Here is a 13,514-nt window from a genome sequence, read left to right as displayed (position 1 = left end):
AGAATACTTTTCCAGAACTGAGCTGGCTTCATGAGGTGTTTTTCAGCAAATTTAACTCTGGCCTGTCTATTTTTGGAATTGATGAATGGTTTGCATCTAGATGTGAACCCTTTGTATTTACTTTCATAGAGTCTTCTCTTTACTGTTGACTTAGAGACAGATACACCTACTTCACTGAGAGTGTTCTGGACTTCAGTTGATGTTGTGAACGGGTTCTTCTTCACCAAAGAAAGTATGCGGCGATCATCCACCACTGTTGTCATCCGTGGACGCCCAGGCCTTTTTGAGTTCCCAAGCTCACCAGTCAATTCCTTTTTTCTCAGAATGTACCCGACTGTTGATTTTGCTACTCCAAGCATGTCTGCTATCTCTCTGATGGATTTTTTCTTTTTTTTCAGCCTCAGGATGTTCTGCTTCACCTCAATTGAGAGTTCCTTAGACCGCATGTTGTCTGGTCACAGCAACAGCTTCCAAATGCAAAACCACACACCTGTAATCAACCCCAGACCTTTTAACTACTTCATTGATTACAGGTTAACGAGGGAGACGCCTTCAGAGTTAATTGCAGCCCTTAGAGTCCCTTGTCCAATTACTTTTGGTCCCTTGAAAAAGAGGAGGCTATGCATTACAGAGCTATGATTCCTAAACCCTTTCTCCGATTTGGATGTGAAAACTCTCATATTGCAGCTGGGAGTGTGCACTTTCAGCCCATATTATATATATAATTGTATTTCTGAACATGTTTTTGTAAACAGCTAAAATAACAAAACTTGTGTCACTGTCTAAATATTTCTGGAACTAACTGTACAGCCGCTATATCATTTAATGCACCCCCATGGTCGTCTGGCCAGAGTGATTGTACATACTCACTTCTCCTCATTCCCCTGCTGCTCCAGTCTCCTCGGCGCGTCCATTGTTGTCGCTCGCTCTGACCTCTCAGCAGGCATGCAGTGATGACGTCACCGCACTCCGCTGCTGATCGGTCAGAGTGCCGACAGACACAGCGGGGAGAATGGTGAGAGGGCGCACGCCGCTCCATCTCATCATTGCTCTCAATCGTATGGGCAACTGTACTGTAAACAAGGCATTAGCGGATATATAGTTACCCTTTTTACAAGTCTTTGGTAACTTTTAGTGATGCGTGAGCTCCTCAATGCTCAAGTGCTCTGCACTCGAATCGCGCAGGTCGAACACTTGGATGGGCTCGATTTGAGTAACGAGTATAATGGAAGTCAATGGGAAACTCGAGCATTTTTCTGGAAGATCCTAACAGGAGGGCTGGAAAGGCAAGAAAATTGCTGATTTGGATGGAAACAGCACTCAAATAGAATGGGACCAGTTTGGACACATCTTTGACTCCAAGGTCACTGATGGGAAGCTGATATTATCAGGTTGGGAAGGTCTAGGTTATTTGGCCCTTCCCAGCCTAAAACATTCTGGTGCTTTGTCTGGCTGTTCCCAGTTGCCCTGGTACAATGGCAATTGGGGTAATACTTTTGGGTTGATGTCAGCTGTGTAATGTCAGCTGGCATCAAGCCCAAGAATTAGTAATGGAGAGATGTCTATCAGACACACGTTTTACTAACCCATTAATCCAAGGAGAAAAAAAACACATACAAAGGAAAAAATTGTTTATTTGAATAAAGACTCCACCACAATATCCCTCGTTCAGCAACTTATTATCAGAAATGTTCCCATGAAGCTCTGTCATAGTCCTTGTTCCCCGAATGCAGCTTCGGTGACTGTGAATAGCAGTAAAGTACAGCTATTCACAGGTGCCGGGTAGTGATGACAATTCTCATCAGAGCCGCCACCTCAATGCTGCGCATAGCAGCCAGGTCCATCGGGAAGAGCCAAGCAAAGCACCACAATTAGCTCATCTAATGTGATGTGCCACTTCTGGGGTGGCTTGGGGCTTGTATTTTTAGGCTGGGAAAGGGTTAAATAACCATGGAACTTCCCAGCTTGATAATATCAGTCCTCAGCTGTCTGCTTTACCTTAGACGATTATCAAAAATGGAGGGGGACCACAAGTCATTTTTTTTTAATTATTTATGAGGTTAAACAAGAGTAAAAACACCCTTTAGTACCACATGCAAAGCACTAAAGGGTGCAAGTGTACAATATACAATGTACTGCACTAGAAATTCCACATTACCTATATGTCTGCTCCCTCTTAGATCAACTTTTTCCTAACTACTTCTAGAGGACAGTGTGCCGAGCATTGTGCCCCCCGGGTCTCATATGAGACCCAATGATGCAATGTGGCAAGCCAATTACAGTAATACACTGGCGGACATAGCGGCCGGTACAGCCGCACAGTGGTCCGAAGGTTCAGGGGGCCCTTGCTCGCTGGTTAGTAAAGAGGGCAATCTGACCTGTTGTCCGGTGCTCCAGGCTTCGGGAGGTCTCTGGTCAGATCGCCCTCATCACAAGCAGCGTGTGGGGCACTACATGTGTAGTATATAGGGGGTGTTGTGATGTATATTGCATGTGTCATATATAGGGGTGTTGTGATGTATATTGCATGTGTAGTATATAGGGGTGTTGCGATGTATATTGCATGTGTAGTATATAGGGGTGTTGTGATGTATATTGCATGTGTAATATATAGGGGGTGTTATGATGTATATTGCATGTGTAGTACATAGGGGGTGTTGTTGTGATGTATATTAAAGGTGTAATATATAGGGGTGTTGTGATGTAGTATATTAATTTGCAGGTGTAGTATATAGGGGTGTAGTGGTGTAGTTTATTACAAGTGTAGTATATGGGGAGTTATAGTGATGTAGTATATTACAGGTGTATTATATGGGGGTGTAATGATGTAGTATATTACAGGTGTAGTATATGGTGGGGGTGTAGTGATGTAATGTATTGCAGGTGTATATAAGGGGGTGTAATGATGTAGAATATTACAGGTGTAGGGTAGGGTGTAGTACATGGGGGGTGTAATATATTACAGGTGTAGTATATGGGGATGTAGTATATTACAGGTGTAGTATATGGGGGATGTAGTATATTACAGGTGTAGTATATTACAGGTGTATTACATGGGGATAGTATATTACAGGTGTAGTATATTATTATAGGTGTAGTACATGGTGGTGTAGTGATGTAGCATATTACAGGTGTAGTACATGGGGGGTGTAGTGATGTGCGGAGCTGTGCTGGACCGGTGGGTTAGATGCCCTGTCGGCGGAGCGGGGTTGTGCTGGCTGCGGCGGGTGAGATGCTCTCTTGGTGGTGTGGGGCTGTGCTGGCTGTGTCATGTGAGATGTTCTGTCAGCTGTGCTGGCTGCGGTAGGGGCTGTGTGGAGCAGGGTGATGCGGCATGTAAGATGCTCTGTCAGCGGTGTGGAGCAGGGCGGTGCAGCAGGTGAGATGCTCTTTTGGTGGTGTGATCTTCAAATAATTCCGCCAGGAGTCGGCGCGTGTGCAGATGAGATCTCGGATTGTCATTGAGCCAAGAGCTCAATCTGCTCAGGAGCCAATTCCAGGGAGATTTCTTTGAAGCCAACATCACCAGTATCTGGGACAGCAGCTGCACCGCCTTTCTTCACACAGCCAGGACAGCCTCCGCAGCCAACACAGCCAGCCACGCAGCACCCAGCACAGCCAGCCATGCAGCAGCCAGCACATCCGACCACGCAGCAGCCAGCACATCCGACCACGCAGCAGCTAGCACAGCCGGCCACGCAGCAGCCAGCACAGCCGGCCCAGAAGCAGCCAGAGTTGCCCTACTCCAGCACTGCCCCTGCCTCCTGTGACCAAACTCCACCACCACTGCCGCCCCCCCTACAGCAGTAAGATACCACTGGAGTATAAGACGGACACCATTTTTTATTTTTCTCTGTTTTCTCTCTAAATTTGGGGTGTGTCTCTTTTTCTCGTATTTATATATATATATATATATATATATATATATTAATATCTTCAGCTTTGTCGCCATAGAAGAAGGGGGTGGGGCAGGCACAATTTCTTGCACAGGGGCCCCAAACTGTTAGTGTCCGCCTCTGCAGTAATACCAGTAGCCAACATGGCTTTGGCATTACTGTGTATGGCAGGCAATCCCTACATGTTTATTGGCTGTCTAGCAGCCACGAAACATGTGGGGTGAGGACTCGAATATGGTACTCTAGCATCCGCAATGGACGAACAAGTAACTAGCATACCCGAGCACACCGTTGCTTGATCGAGTATCGAGCAGTGGCGAGCATGCTCAATCATCAGTAGTAGCTTTATTTTTGACAAAAGGCAGATCAGAGGCTCCTTGAAATTCACCAGGTATTCAGTACATTTGAATTATGTCATATACTGAATCCAAACATTTATTTCAATATTTCTCTATGTACAGCAGCTGGATTGAGTTTATCGTATTGTTCATTCAGAAGAAGATACATTTATGTATTATTCACTGTCTGTGGAAATATGGGTGCTAAGATTTTGGGCATATTAATTGTTTCTATAAGGCCATGTTTCTATATATCTGACTATCTATTGTAATTTCCCTCCTACATAGCAAAGAGAAAATTATGCCAGAAAAGATCCTCTAAATCTTTCATCATTCTCAGACTTCAAGGGGCATCAGTTATTACAATGCATGTAGCATTTTTTGTATTTTTCTGTTAATGCTGGAACGGTACATAGATGCACAATTTTACAATTTTGACATCAGTGTCCAGCTCAGGCATAAAACAATTGGCTGGTCTTAAAGGGAACCTGTCATCAGAAATTTCGCCCAAAAGCTAAAAGCTTCCCCCTCTGCAGCTCCTGGGCTGCATTCTAGGAAGGTCCCTGTTATTATTGTGCCCCATGTGAGACCAAAATAAAGCCTTTATAAAGTTCTACCTTTTTGTATGCAGCTTCTGTAAATCCGTCACGGGGGCGGGCTCTCTGCCGTCCGTTATTCTGCCCCCTGGTCCTGTATGCCGCCCCCATCGCTCCTTTCCATATCTGATGCACCGCCCACTGCTCCAGCCATCCCCGCGCATGCCCAGTGCCAGTCTCACAGGACTGAGCAGTGTGACCGCTGGTGACGTGTGCGCAGGCAAGTGATTATGGACGGGACTGTGACTGTTATCAGCAAGTACCCGGCCATAATCTCTTGAGCGCGCAAATCTCTCCAGCATTCACACTGAGCTCAGTGTAGATGCTAGACTGTATGGGCTGCTTCCAGGAATGACGTCCCTTTGTCACGTGATAGTATTTCGAACACGCCCCTATCACATGACAAAGGGACGTCATCCCTGGAAGCAGCCCATACAGTCTAGCATCTACACTGAGCTCAGTGTGAATGCTGGAGAGGTTTGTGCGCTCAAAGTAGTAGAAAACTAAAAGTGCGCCATAGCGGTGGTGAAAAGCGCGCAAAAAGAAACCCCACCCACGACTATACCTCAGACCAGCGGAGGGGTGGTGACCGAACCCGTAAGCTCCCGAAGTGCTCTAGTTCCCGCAAGAGAGTGGTAAGAGAAGACCAAGGGGGACGGGAAAATCGAGGCGCAAGGCGACGGGGATGCAGCGGGGCCTGGCCTGGCCGTGGAAGCGGAAGCAGAAATCTGGTCAGACGCAGATCAGGCATCAGTGAACACCATCTTTGAAAAGTTGAAAATGGCTTTTGAAACCCGTACACAGGCAGAGCTGAGAATGGGATTTTACAATTGCAGGCAGAGGCCACAGGACAGTATCAGAGACTATGCACTAAGATTACAAGCGGCACTGCAGACCTTGAAACATGTAGACCCCATTAGTGCTCAGAAAGTGAACAAGATGATGATTGAACAGTGCCTGCAGGGGTTACAATTAGTGGAGGACTGCAAACAGCTGCACTTATGGGCTCTGGAACATCTAGATCTGGACTTTGTTGTCTTAAAGGACCGATCAATAAAAGCGCTGAAACCCCCTGCAACCTCAGATCCTGCCCCTCAATCATGGTAAGCTGGTACCGCACCCTTGAAAGTGGAACCCTCATCCCTAGCTGTCGTGGAGACTAATAGACAGGCTGTGACCCCTGGTGCCTCTGATGACCTGTGTTCCCAAGTGCAACAGCTAAGCAAGGATGTGGCCATGATCCTAAAGGTGATGCAGCTCAAGCCCAAGTCATCGGAGAAGATCCAGCTGGCCAACTGCCCTGAGGACGTCCCATGGATGCGAGGAAGGAGGATTTCATCATCCGAGGAAGAAGCAGCAATCGCTATGACTCATCTGGACAACCAATCTGCCATCGTTGGAACAAGGCCGGTCATTTTACACGAGTGTGTCCTTTAAACCGGCAATCCCTGGGGCCAAGGGCCAATCCCCAGGAATAAGACAACAAGGCCCATCTGACTGGCGTGTCCAGTATGTGGGAGGACCACCAGTTCTGTCCATCACAGTGGATGGAATTCCCACATCTGCATTGTTGGACACCGGCTCGCAGGCAACAACCATCCCATATGTACTTTACAAGAGATTCTGGTCTGATACTGAGCTCACCCGTCCAGACTCAGGCCTCACTATTTATGCTGTCAATGGATTACCAGTGACTCGGATTGGGTTTAAGGAGGTAACCATAAAAGTGAGGAGGGTAGAGTTAAAAGGTCAAGGGTTGATTGTAGTTGAAACTGATGCCAATGATAAGAATCCACATATGATTTTTGGTATAAATGTAATTGAAAATTGTCTTGGAGAAGTGTTGTTCTTCCTCCAACAGATTGCTGGAGCTGGGCAGCAGAGGGTCTTGCAAAGAGAAATCAGAGCCCTCCTGTAACAGTAACAGGTAAACCTATCTGGTGGAGAAATTAGTAATGTACGGGTAATAGACTCTGGTCCTATTGTGATACCGCCACAAAGTGAGATGATGATATGGTGGTGGGCGGCAATAGGTCTCAAAGGGCAAAATTACCAGGCATTGGTAGAGCCCATATACTCAGAGAACTGGTTTACAGTCTTGACAGCCAGGGGAGTGGTCGATGTTCGCAAAGGAAGAGTCCCTGTGCGAGTGTTAAATTGTGGGGAGGAGGAAACAAAATTGCCCAGGTACGCTACCATTGCTAAATTGTTCACTGTAACAGATGATTCTATCCAGGCAGTAGAGTCCCTGACCCCATCAGAACAGGCCGACGTTGACAGTCCCCAAGAACATTTAGAGGGTTGGTGTCAGGAACTGCATGTAGGTACTGAATCCACCCCTTTACATCAGAAACACGGAGTTTATCGGGTAGTGCAGGAATACGAACAAGTTTTCAGTAAGCATCCATTAGATTTTGGGAGGATAAAAGGGGTACATCATCATAAAGCCACAGGAGATTATCCCCCTATCCAGGGGTGGGATTCAAATTTTTAACAACAGGTTCTCTGTAAACCCCGCCCATTTGAAAACCACGCCACATTCTGTAACTACACCCATTTTGTTAGCCACACCCATTTGCACGCACTTTCCTCAACCAAAAAATACAAGTAATTTCAAGATGTTCCAGTCACTGTCAGTCTTATTGTATTAAATGATTTTTCTACAGTTTTTAAAAATTATTACTAAAGGAGCCCTGCTAAAATTGGAACAGATGACCTTCCCCCATACAGATCTCGTCCCATGTGGTCTCTCCCCCCCTGCAGATTCCATCCAATTATGGCCTTTTCCCCCTGCACATCGCATCCCATCATGGCCTCTTTCCCCTGCAGATCTCATCCCATCATGGCCTCTTTCCCCTGCAGATCCCATCCCATTATGGCCTCTTTCCCCTGCAGATCTCATCCCATCATGGCCTCTTTCCCCTGCAGATCCCATCCCATTATGGCCTCTTTCCCCTGCAGATCCCATCTCATTATGGCCTCTTTCCCCTGCAGATCCCATCCCATTATGGCCTCTTTCCCCTGCAGATCCCATCCCATGTGACTCCTTTCCCTTGCAGATCCCATCCCATCATGGCCCCTTTCCCCTGCAGATCCCATCCCATCATGGCCCCTTTCCCCTGCAGATCCCATCCCATTATGGCCTCTTTCCCCTGCAGATCCCATCCCATGTGACTCCTTTCCCTTGCAGATCCCATCCCATCATGGCCCCTTTCCCCTGCAGATCCCATCCCATCATGGCCCCTTTCCCCTGCAGATCCCATCCCATTATGGCCTCTTTCCCCCTGCAGATCCCATCCCATCATGGCCCCTTTCCCCTGCAGATCCCATCCCATCATGGCCCCTTTCCCCTGCAGATCCCATCCCATCATTGCCCCTTTCCCCTGCAGATCCCATCCCATCATGGCCCCTTTCCCCTGCAGATCCCATCCCATTATGGCCTCTTTCCCCCTGCAGATACCATCCCATCATGGCCCCTTTTCCCTGCAGATCCCATCCCATGTGACTCCTTTCCCTTGCAGATCCCATCCCATCATGGCCCCTTTCCCCTGCAGATCCCATCCCATCATGGCCCCTTTCCCCTGCAGATCCCATCCCATTATGGCCTCTTTCCCCCTGCAGATCCCATCCCATCATGGCCCCTTTCCCCTGCAGATCCCATCCCATTATGGCCTCTTTCCCCCTGCAGATCGCATCCCATCATGGCCTCTTTCCTCTGCAAATCCCATCCCTGTATTAAATGATTTTTCTACAGTTTTTAAAAATTATTACTAAAGGAGCCCTGCTAAAATTGGAACAGATGACCTTCCCCCATACAGATCTCATCCCATGTGGTCTCTCCCCCCCTGCAGATTGCATCCAATTATGGCCTTTTCCCCCTGCAGATCGCATCCCATCATGGCCTCTTTCCCCTGCAGATCTCATCCCATCATGGCCTCTTTCCCCTGCAGATCCCATCCCATTATGGCCTCTTTCCCCTGCAGATCCCATCCCATCATGGCCCCTTTCCCCTGCAGATCCCATCCCATCATTGCCCCTTTCCCCTGCAGATCCCATCCCATCATGGCCCCTTTCCCCTGCAGATCCCATCCCATTATGGCCTCTTTCCCCCTGCAGATACCATCCCATCATGGCCCCTTTCCCCTGCAGATCCCATCCCATGTGACTCCTTTCCCTTGCAGATCCCATCCCATCATGGCCCCTTTCCCCTGCAGATCCCATCCCATCATGGCCCCTTTCCCCTGCAGATCCCATCCCATTATGGCCTCTTTCCCCCTGCAGATCCCATCCCATCATGGCCCCTTTCCCCTGCAGATCCCATCCCATTATGGTCTCTTTCCCCCTGCAGATCACATCCCATCATGGCCTCTTTCCCCTGCAAATCCCATCCCTGTATTAAATGATTTTTCTACAGTTTTTAAAAATTATTACTAAAGGAGCCCTGCTAAAATTGGAACAGACGACCTTCCCCCATACAGATCTCATCCCATGTGGTCTCTCCCCCCTGCAGATTCCATCCAATTATGGCCTTTTCCCCCTGCAGATCGCATCCCATCATGGCCTCTTTCCCCTGCAGATCTCATCCCATCATGGTCTCTTTCCCCTGCAGATCCCATCCCATTATGGCCTCTTTCCCCTGCAGATCCCATCTCATTATGGCCTCTTTCCCCTGCAGATCCCATCCCATTATGGCCTCTTTCCCCTGCAGATCCCATCCCATCATGGCCTCTTTCCCCTGCAGATCTCATCCCATCATGGCCTCTTTCCCCTGCAGATCCCATCCCATGTGACTCCTTTCCCTTGCAGACGACCTTCCCCCATACAGATCTCATCCCATGTGGTCTCTCCCCCCCTGCAGATTCCATCCAATTATGGCCTCTTTCCCCTGCAGATCGCATCCCATCATGGCCTCTTTCCCCTGCAGATCTCATCCCATCATGGCCTCTTTCCCCTGCAGATCCCATCCCATTATGGCCTCTTTCCCCTGCAGATCCCATCTCATTATGGCCTCTTTCCCCTGCAGATCCCATCTCATTATGGCTCCTTTCCCCTGCAGATCCCATCTCATTATGGCCTCTTTCCCCAGCAGATCTCATCCCATGTGCTCTTTTTCCCTGCAGATCCCACCCCATTATGGCCTCTTTCCCCAGCAGATCTCATCCCATGTGCTCCTTTTCCCCTGCAGATCCTATCCCATATGGCTCCTTTTCCCATATAGCTGCCATCTTATGCAGCCCCTCTCTCCATATAGCGCTCCCATCTTATGTGGCCTCTCCACATATAGCCACATATAGCTGCCATCTCCTCTCCCTGCTCCCTGCAGCTTCGGCTCAATGAGCGATTTACCTGCTCCAAGCACCGGCCTTTCCTGTGTCTCCCGTCCTCCTCCGCGGTTCTCTGCAGTCACAGTGACGCTGGCAGGTGGCAGGAGGAGGAGCGACCTCCTCACACTGCTGTGACCTCTCTGCAGCGTCAGCACGTCTCTGCACGCCGGGGGTCAGGGGGCCGACAGGCTTCACTGAACCAGGAAGTGCGACACGGAGGTACAGGATTCATTTGTGCTAGAGTCTTAAAGAGACACTAGCACAAATAAATACAAAACAAAACAAAACTCCTAAAACAATATTTATTAGTATATAGTATTAAAATGCTCTTAAAACCAGAGCGTAATAACTCTTAAATTGTCAAATAGTAAACTAGTCACGTGAAGTGAGTGGGAGGACAAAAGAAGGTAGAGCCAACTAGTGAAAAGAGGAGCGCTGATTATCTCAACACTCTAGATAGAACTCTAGGTAAAATAACTCTAGTCGTTGTCATTTTCACCAGGTAATTAACCTATTGTTAGTCTATCCCTCCCTATTACCTACCTACCAGCGGAGGTGCACCATAAAGTATTGGGTACCCCCCGCTCCTCATCGGCTCTCCCTATTCTGTCCCTTTGACCCGCAAGTCGCAAGAAAACCCACCACCAAGAATGGAAAGTGCAAAATAGTCAAGGTCATTTACCATGATCTGGTTACCAAATATTTTGGCACCCCAGATACAGCTTTTTCCTGCACAGTAAAAAAGAGGAAAAAGATGATGCTTGTTAATATTTTTTGCATCAAATCTAGAAATCCATAGAAGATGAATTAAATCTTTACTAAAATCTGGTCATCATAAATATGATAGCCAGAATACAACTGTATAGATATATATATATATATATATATATATATATATATATATATATATATATATATATATATATATATTCTTATACAGTCATCCAGGTGATAATTGGTAGTAATAATAAATAATCCCAGCAGGGAAACTTATCTGCTAGGATCACTGATAGCAAATCCCAATCTAGACGCGTTTCCCCCCTATATTTATCTTAGGGGTTCATTAGGGGAAGAACTAAGGATTTCATATCCGATTCATCAGTTTCATCATTTTTCTTTCTTAGTTAGTTTGGCTTTCCTAGTGGTATCAGACCGACATCAGTAGCCTTTGGTAGAGGGCAGGTCGTCTGACATGCGTTACCCGTTAGTGCTACGGGTGCAATGACCCCAGGGCACCAGGCAAAAAAGGCTTTTTTACTAGTAGTTACTCCCCTGCCCCCATATGTCACACACCCTGCTCCCCATACAGCCTGCACCCCCCAGATCACACACACTACACCCCCATATGTCACACACCCTGCTCCCCATACAGCCTGCACCCCCCAGATCACACACACTACACCCCCATATGTCACACACCCTGCTCCCCATACAGCCTGCACCCCCATATCACACACACTACACCCCCATATCTCACACACCCTGCCCACATATCTTACCCTGCCTGTACCCCAACTTACCCCTATCAAACACTCTGCACCCCTTCACATCCTTCTGTCACAGTCTGCAGCCCTCATATGCCTCTCACGCTGCAGCCCCCTTCCCCCTCATGTCCCCTCTTTTCTTATCACCAGTCATCATGTATCCAAATCTCCTTCAGGATTCAGTATCTCTTGCTTTCTGCCCGGCATCCTGTGTCTCCTCCCACACAGTCACATGGGCGTGACATCATCGCAGGTCCTGCAGGATGGATTCCGTCTGCTGTGCAAGTCAGGAGCACTCCTGCTCTGCTGCAGCTGAGAAACGCCTGGTGGGCCTCTCCAGGTCAGGGGCCCCTCTACTGACACCGGGCTCCCCTGACTCACAGGCCGGCCCCCTAACGGCCGCGTAGTCGGCCACTACACAGCGGCACTACACATAGGGGCCCCGCAGCCGGCTCTGCAGAGCGGCTGCCGGGCCCCAATAACCCTGCGGGCCCAGTCGCAGTGGCGACCTCTGCGACCACGGTCGTTACGCCCCTGCCCCTATCAAAGAGAGATACCTATACCATCATCTCACTATCAGTGTGCCAAGGAAATGTTGAGGAACATGAAGGAGGCTGGGGTTATTAGAGACAGTTGTAGCCCCTGGGCAGTTCTACTGGTCATAGTCAAAAAGAAGGATGGCACCATGAGGATGTGTGTGGACTATAGGCAAATCAATTGAATAACACATAAAGATGCTTATCCGCTACCCCACATAGAAGAATCACTAGCTGCACTAAAGGCTGCTAACTACTTTTCTACTCTAGATCTCACCAGTGGCTATTGGCAGGTCTCTGTAGCAGAAGAGGACCGGGAGAAGACTTTTGATAAAAACTACAGCAAACAGCCCAGAAAGTGACATATTGCTGAAACATTGACTGTAGGTTACCTGTGACTGATACTTGTTGGGGACAACATAATCTTGGTCACTACTAGTATCTGATGTCTCGCAGGAAGAATACCGAAGACCACTTGTCATAATAACTGAACAACCTGCATTAATGGCTACTTGTTACTGATGATTGATGGGATTCATGGGAACAAATTCCTGTTACTGAGTTGTCGCGGGCGGAGGAGGTGACGCTGCGCTCTCCCACTGCTCGGGTCCGGCTGCTGCGGCTGCTGCTCGGTGGTGGCTCGAGCGGTGGGCCGGATCCCGGGGACTCGAGCAGCGTTCCTCGCCCGTGAGTGAAAAGGGGGATTTGATTGTGGGGATTGGATATTGCCCGTGACGCCACCCACGGTTGTGGTAAGGTTGTGACACCACCGCTGCTCTGGATGGGGATCCCGGGAGCGATGACAGGGAGCAGCCTGGATGTTAGTTCTCCCCTCCATGGGTAGGGGGTTGGTTGTCCCGGGGCCCGGTGATGGGGTAGGTAGGGATGACAGGCGGGTTGCGGGGCCTGGTGAGGTGCAGGGTCGCGGGGGCAGCGCTGTGCCGCACGGCACGGTGGTACTCACTCAGCCAATGATGAAGACACAGTTCTCGGTAAAACACACGGCTGGATGGACGGGTCCCACAGACGGCTGCGGTGTTTCTGCTCCCGGCAGGTTGATGGTGACTGCCTTTCCCTGCACCTGTGTAATGTTTGATTCCAATGGGTTCCCACCGGTAACCCGCTCCCCCAGCTTGGATGTGAGCTAGAGGAGCCCCTTTTGCCCGCAGGCTCTGGCCCTAGGAACGGTAGCCTTGGCGGTGGCTGTGTTTCCCTCTCTTGGTTGGACTGTTGCCTTCTGTCGGGACTTGGCTGCTGGGAAACCCAGGAGGTCCCCTTCACTAACTGATTTGACAAATTCATGGCGACTCCTAGCCTTGTCAGGGTCCGTAAGCCCCTGC

The sequence above is a fragment of the Anomaloglossus baeobatrachus genome, chromosome 2 (assembly GCF_048569485.1).
Source record: "Anomaloglossus baeobatrachus isolate aAnoBae1 chromosome 2, aAnoBae1.hap1, whole genome shotgun sequence".
Taxonomy (NCBI): domain Eukaryota; kingdom Metazoa; phylum Chordata; class Amphibia; order Anura; family Aromobatidae; genus Anomaloglossus; species Anomaloglossus baeobatrachus.
Note: the sequence above shows the minus strand (reverse complement) of the source record.